Below are 8079 nucleotides of genomic sequence, written 5' to 3' on the forward strand. Positions count from 1 at the left end.
TTCTCATCCACTCCTATTATCCGTAGGTTTGGTCTTCTCATTGTGTCCTGGATTTCCTGGATGTTTTGAGTTAGGATCTTTTTGCATTTTCCATTTTCTTTGATTGTTGTGCCGATGTTCTCTATGGAATCTTCTGCGGAATTTTGTATTTTTTTTGGCTAATATCCACTTATTTGAGTACATACCATGCATGTCCTTCTGGGTCTGAGTTACCTCCCTCAGGATGATGTTTTCTAATTCCATCAATTTGCCTGCAAAACTCATGATGTCCTCATTCTTAATAGCTGAGTATTATTCCATTGTGCAAATGAACCACATTTTCTGCATCTCTTCTTCTGTTGTGGGACATCTGGGTTGTTTCTTGGTTCTGGCTATCACAAATAAGACTGCTATGAACATAGCAGAACACATGCCCCTGTGCCGTGTTGACGCATCTTTTGGGTATGTGCCCAAGCATGGTATAGCTGGGTCTTCAGTAAATCTGTTTCCAATTCTCTGAGGAACCTCCATATTGATTTCCAGAGTGGTTGTACCATTTGGCAATCCCACAAGCAACAGAGGAGTGTTCATCTTTCTCCACATCCTTGCCAACATTTGCTGTCACCTGAGTTTTTTATTTTAGCCAAGAGAGAACTTCTCCTGGTGTTCCTCTTGGTCCCTCCTGGTGACTCAGTCGAGGCTGAAGACTGGCTGTCTCTGCTAGTTCATGTCACCACTGTTGCTAACCTGATTCTACCAATCTGGACTGCTGGTGTATCCCTGAAGTGTTTGTGAGTGGACTGAGCTGCCGCTGCTAACCTGTGAACAAAACTGTAGATTTCCAGACAACACAGATGGGAGTTGCTCCAAAGAACCTTTCTAAACAGGTTCACTTCTCCCATATCTTTCTTCTGCACAACCTCTGGCTATAAGGCAGGTTAAAGGATTTAAGAATCATCATTAAAAAAAGGTTTTGAAAAAAATAAAGTTATAAAGTTCCAATACTTCCACAATCTTCCCCAAAATACATGGCCAGGTCTGGCACAAACATTACTCTATTTCTGGTGCTAAGTCCTTTCTAATTTACAGCTTCTATTGTTTTAGATAAATCAATGGCCAGCTGCCAATTTGTGAAGGAAAGGGTTAGTTTGTCTTCCACCTTCATTCAGTTCATCAAGGAGGAAATTCAGGGCAGGAACCTAGAGGCAGGAACTGAAACAGAAGCCATGAAGGAGTGCTGCTTACTGGGTTGCTCAGCCTGCATATTTATTGTCCCCAGGAGCACTAGCTTAGGTCTGTCAGGTCCCACAGTGAGCTGGACCCTCCTATATCAATCATCAATCAAGAAATATCGATCTTGGGCACGAACTTGGTGAAGGGTCCTAATGTCCCCAGAGGACTCTCCATGCTGCAGGCGCCCTAGCACACCCAGGGTCACTGAGATAACTAGTGAGTGGAATGTAACAGCTGTTCTAAAACAACCCAGAGGGTCTTGTGCCAGCAGGAACAGGGACAAAGGAAACCTGCCCAATCAGTGACTGGGGTTTGTTCTAGTCAGCGCCAGCCCCACACCATCTTGGAAGCAAACTCAGTAGGCTCTAGCACGCCCAGGGTCTTGGGATCACTGAGATCAGTCTACACAAGAGAGCACATGGGCGGCAAAAGCTTCTTGGACAGGGTCTCTTCGGGCCTTCATCCTCAGCCAGGAGGTGTAGCTGAGACCCAGACCCCTGGGCACCTTCCCTGCAAGAGGAGAGGTTGCCTGCAGAGAGTACTCTGACCACTGGGACTCAGGAGAGTGTTGGACTCCAAGGAGTGTTGACAGAGGCTAACAGAATCATAGGAGGAATAAGCTCCAGCCAGATACAGCTAGAACATCTAACACCAGAGATTACCAGATGGCAAAAGGCAAACATAAGAATCTTTTTTGTTTTGTTTTGTTTTTGTTTTTGTTTTTGTTTTTGAGACAGGGTTTCTCTGTGTAGTCCTGGCTGTCCTGGAACTCACTCTGTAGACCAGGCTGGCCTCAAACTCAGAAATCTGCCTGCCTCTGCCTCTCAAGTGCTGGGATTAAAGGTGTGCTCCACCTTACTAACAGAAACCAAGACTACTTGGCATCATAAGAACCCAGTATGCCCACCACAGTGAGTCCTGGATACCCCAATACACCCTAAAAGCAAGACTCAGATTTAAAATCATTTCTCATGATGCTGGTAGAGGATTTTAAGAAGGGCATTAATAACACTGCTAAACAGATAGAAGCCCTTAAAGAATTATCAGAAAACTGCTAAATAGGTAGAAGTCTTTAAAGAGGAAACATAAAAATCCCTTAAAGAATTACAGGAAAACACAACCAAATAGGTGATGGAATTGAACAAAACCATACAAGATCTAAAAATGGAAGTAGAAACAATGCAGAAATCCCAAAGGGAGACAGTTCTGGAGATAGAAATCCTAGGAAAGAAATCAGGAACCATTGATGCGAGCATCAGGAAGAGAATACAAGAGATGGAAGAGAGAATCTCAGGTGCAGAAGATTCCATAGAAAACTTGGACACAACAATCAAAGAAAATGCAAAATGCAAAAAGATCCTAACTCAAAACATCCAGGAAATCCAGGACACATTGAGAAGATCAAACTTAAGGATAATAGGTTGTTGGGGCTGGCCTGCGGCTCTCATGCCTGGGGTTTGAGCCTGGGAGGCAACCTGGAGCTGAAAGAGAAGAGGGAACCTAGGCGGGCTGAGAAATGATGGAACCAAGACATGCTAGTCTGTTCAAGGTTTCCAGTTTACTAAGAGAGTGTGCTTATAAGGGGGAAGGCCTACCCCCCACCAGTCCATTCTTGGTGTCTGGAGCCAGCCTGTTGGCAATGTGCAGGAAAAGATGTTTCTCTGGAATATCTCAGGGGCTTCTCAGCAGGTAGCAGTGTCTTGGAGAGAGCAGTGGCAGGTGACTCAACAAAAGAGCCATCTAGGTCAGAAGGCTCCACCCTAGGTAATCTCCTTCTTAGTGGCAGTAAAGTCAAAGTCTGGATCAGCCTGCTTCAGGGCTGAGGAAGGCTACAACAGGTATAGACGAGAATGAAGATTTTCAGCTTAAAGGGCCAGTAAATATGTTCAACAAAAGTATAGAAGAAAACTTCCCTAACCTAAAGAAAGAGATGCCCATGAACATACGAGAAGCCTACAGAATTCCTAATAGACTGGACCAGAAAAGAAATTCCTCCCGACATATTATAATCAGAACAACAAATGCACTAAATGAAGACAGAATATTAAAAGCAGTAAGGAAAAAAGGTCAAGTAACATATAAAGGCAGATCTATTAGAATTACATCAGACTTCTTACCAGAGAGTACGAAAGCCAGAAGATCATGGGCAGATGTTACATAGACCCTTAGAGAACACAAATGCCAGGCCAGGCTACTATACCGAGCAAAACTCTCAATTACTATAGATGGAGAAACCAAGGTATTCCATGACAAAACCAAATTCATACAATATTTTTACATGAATCCAGCCCTTCAAAGGATAATAAAGGGAAAACTCCAACACAAGGAGGGAAATTATGCCCTAGAAAAAGCAAGACAGTAAGCCTTCAACAAACCTAAAAGAAGATATCCACAAGAACAGAATTCCAACTTTAACAACAAAAATAACAGGAAGCAAAATTTACTTTTCCTTAGTATCTCTTAATATCAGTGGACTCAATTCCCCCATAAAAAGTCACAGACTAACAGACTGGAGGATCTTGTCTTTCTGGTCATTGCTGTGGTTTGTAGGTGGTACAGCTGGATAGGATTGCTGTGTCATTTCCCTCCATTGGTGGATTGCACAGCACCTTCCAGTAGTGTGAGAGTTAGTCCTTAAGGAAGAGGTCTTCACATCCAGCCTAATTTCTCCAAGTCCTGTGTTGGAAATATTTGTCACAGGTCAGTAAACTCCCGTTTGTCATTCTGTAATAGATCTTCATGTTCTGTATAAGAGTCTCTTCATCTATTTATTTGAGAGCTGGAGATTTAGTTCAGGCCCCAGGACCTGTGCTGTTGAAGGGGAGAATCAGGCCCTGCAAGTGTCCCCTGCCAACTGCATGTGTGCTCCCCCCGAGAAAATTAATAGATGTAATAGATATTAAGTAAAAGTAATTTTTGCTTCCTGTTATTCCAAAAAGTGCAACAAAGATGTGGTTGTTTCAATGAGAATGACCCTATAGGCTCAGATGTTTGAATGTTTGGTCTCTAATTGTGGAACTGTTTGGGGAAGGATTAGGAGGTGTGGCCTTGTTGGAGGAAGTGTGTCACTGGAGGTGGGCTTTGAGGTTTCAAAAACCCACACCATGCCTAGTCAGTCAGTCTGCCTATGCCTGCCCCCACAGCCTCCATCCCCACCCTCCACCACCCCTACCTTGTACTTATGGATCAAATGTGAGCTCTCAGCTATTACCAGGCTGCACACCATGATGATCACAAACTCAGCCTCTGAAACTGTAAACAAGCCCCAAGTTAAATGATTTCTTTTACAAGTTCCCTTTGTCATGATGTCTTTTAACAGCAATAGCAAAGTCACTAAGGAACTGGCACTTGTATGCTGAGAGTAACCAATAGCCATCTAATTGGACTTAAAGCAAGCTCAACAGGAGGGGGAAATGTCTCATATTATAAATCTAACCAACTACCCCTGACTGGTGAGGTCTATGACCCTAGAGAAGGACCTGCTCTAGTAAAGCAGCATAATTTCTAACTGCATTGTAAATACTTATCCTCATACCCACAAATAAATATAGGTCTCCCTCCTTACCACAGAAACTTCTTAAAGTGAAAGAATGGAAAAATATATATAACATGCTTAGTTTTTTTTGTCAACTTGACTCAAATTAGGGTCATTTAGAAAGAAAACCTCTATTGAGAAAAAATATTTTCATCAGATTGGCCTGTGGACAAGTCTGTGGAGCACATTTTTTTGTGTGTGGTTTTTTTCGAGACAGGGTTTCTCTGTGTAGCTCTGGCTTTTTTTTTTTTAAAGATTTATTTATTTTATGTATATGAGTACAATGTCCGATGTCTTCAGACGCACACACAGTGGTAGCTGGGAATTGAACTCAGTACCTCTGGAAGAGCAGTCAGTTCTCTTAACCACTGAGCCATCTCTCCAGCCCTGTGGAGCACATTCTTAATTGACGAGTGATGCAGGAGGCCCTAGTTCATGATGGGCAGTGCCACCCCTGGGCAGATGGTCCTGGATGCTATAATAAAGCAGGCTGAGTAGGCCACCATAAGGTGGTACAAGCACTCTGGATATCAGTTTGGCAGTTCCTCAGAAAACTGGACATAGTTCTACTGGAAGAACCAGCAATACCACTACCGGGCATTACCCAGAAGATGCTCCAACATGTAATAAGGACACATGCTCCACTATCTTCATAGCAGCCTTATTTATAATAGCCAGAAGCTGGAAAGCATCCAGATGTCCCTCAACAGAAGAATGGATACAGAAAATGTGGTACATTTCCACAATGGAGTACTACTCAGCTATTAAAAACAATGATTATATGAAATTCTTGGGCAAATGAATGTATCTGGGAGGATATCATCCTGAGTGAGGTAACCCAATCACAAAAGAACACACATGATATGCACTCACTGAAAAGTCGATATTAGCCCAGAAACTTAGAATACCCAAGGTACAATTTGCGAAACACATGAAACTCAAGAAGAAGGAAGACAAAAGTGTTGATACTTCGTTCCTTCTTAGAACGGGGAACAAAATACTCATGGAAGGAGTTACAGAGACAAAGTTCAGAGCTGAGACTGAAGGAAGGACCATCTAGAGACTGCCCCACCTGGGGATCCATCCCATAAACAACCACCAAACCCAGACACTATTTCATATGCCAACAAGACTTTGCTGAAAGGACCATGGTATAGCTGTTTCCTGTGAGACTATGCCAGTGCCTGGCAAATACAGAAGTGGAGTCTCACAGTCATCTATTGGATGGAGCACAGGGTCCCCAATGAAGGAGCTAGAGAAATTTGCCAAGGAGCCGAAGGGGTCTGCAGCCCTATAGGAAGAACAAAGTATGAACTAAGCAGTACCACCAGAGTTTATGTCTCTAGCTGCATATGTAGCAGAGGATGGCCTAGTCTGCCATCAATGGGAGGAGAGGCCCTTGGTCTTGAAAAGATTCTATGCCTCAGGGGAATGACAGGGCCAGGAATTGGGAGTGGGTGGGTTGGGAGGAGAGGGAGGGAGAAGTCGATTGGGGATTTTCAGAGAGGAAACTAGGAAAGGGGATAGCATTTGAAATGTAAATGAAGAAAATATCTAATAAAAATGGGTTTTGAAAAATATTAAAGTTATAAAGTTCCAATCCTTCCACAATCCTCCCCAACATACATAGTCAGGTCTGTCACAAGCATTACTCTATTTCTGGTGCTGAGCCCTGTCTTAGTTACAGTTTCTATTGTCTTAGGTAAATGCATGGCCCGCTGCAATTTGTGAAGGAAAGAGTTAGTTTGTCTTTCACCTTCAGTTCATCAAGAGGAAAGTCAGGGCAAAAACCTGGAGGCAGGAACTGAAGCAGAAGCCATGGAGGAGTGCTGCTTACTGGGTTGCTCAGCCTGCATATTTATTGTCCCCAGGACCACTAGTCTAGGGCTATTAGACCTTACAGTGAGCTGGGCCCTCCTATGTCAATAATCAATCAATATAATATCCCACAGACTTTCCAACAGGCCAATCTTGTGGGGGCATTTTCTCAATTAGCTTCCCTATTCCAAAATGACTCCAGCTTGTGTTAAATTGATATAAAACTAGTCAGCACAATGCAATGTTTGTATTATGTTAGGTCTAGTTATGATGTAATTGTGTTACTTTAGAAGCTAAATATGACAATATTTTATTGAGTATTATGTTGTCAAAGGTGAACTTGTAGTGGTTAATTTTTGTTGTCAACACGGTTGAATCAGGAATCGACTAAGAAATGGATCTCTGGGTAACTCTGTGAGGATATTTTCTGGTTTAACTGTGAGAGCAGGATTTTCCCAAAGAGCCTGTAGTATCTTCTGCCTCTATCCAAAATAAAAAGAAGAATATAGGAAAAACAGTTCTTTTGTCAGACTTCCTTCACTTATTGCTGATAGGTGCATCAACTCTGTTGTAAAACAGACTTGACATCTGAACTCAGCTTCATCAGCCTCCCAGTGTGGACTGAAGATCAACAAGTCTCTAGGAATTATTCAGGCTTTCAGCACCAGATTTCAGAACTTCAAAGGCAGCATGTGTGGTGAACTGAGAACTGCACCTCTACAGTGTGCAGCCAGCAATTCCTAGACCACTAATATACATACCGTGTAAGCCAATCTAGTAAATTCTCTTTGTAACATGTGTTCATTCTATTACTTGTCTTTCTCTAGAGAAACTTGACTTATATAGTGGCTCAGAGATCCAAATTCTCTAGAGAACTTTAAAAAAAAAATAGATCAAGTTAGTTCTTCAGTTCTGGCTGTTGGGGTAGTCATTGTGAATTCTAGACTGACCTCAAACTCATGGGAATCCATCTGACTTAGAATGCATGGACTATAGGCATGTGTCATGTTAGCTACCTTCATTTGAACTTTCAGGCCTACATTAACAATATTATGGTATTTGGGAAATTATGAACCTTGGGAGATTATATGTATTCCAATTTAAAATATTTTCATGAAGAAATTTGGGATCTCATATTATATTTTTGTACACAATGAAAGGGCAACCACTATACTATCTAATCATTACTTGTTATTATTATTATCATTAGTCAAATGATATTAACAACATTGTTAAATTACCATTCATAAGGGATCTTAGATTGACAGCCACTAATGATACGTAGTGTCTCTTGGTTCAGCCCACTGGACCTGGTAGATCCTGATTAGTATCAAGAGACAGTCCACTAGTAAGCATATGTTGGAACAAATTCAGGTCCCTGTCATTTCTGCTCCTGGTGGTACAAGTCTTCTCANTCTGAACATGCGTGCTTGGGTGGTGGTGGTAAGAGGGGCAAATTCAATGCCTTGGGAAGCATTTTAAAGGAACACTATCAATGTGAAAAATATCTAGTA

This window comes from Mus caroli, chromosome 6 (assembly GCF_900094665.2).
Source record: "Mus caroli chromosome 6, CAROLI_EIJ_v1.1, whole genome shotgun sequence".
Taxonomy (NCBI): domain Eukaryota; kingdom Metazoa; phylum Chordata; class Mammalia; order Rodentia; family Muridae; genus Mus; species Mus caroli.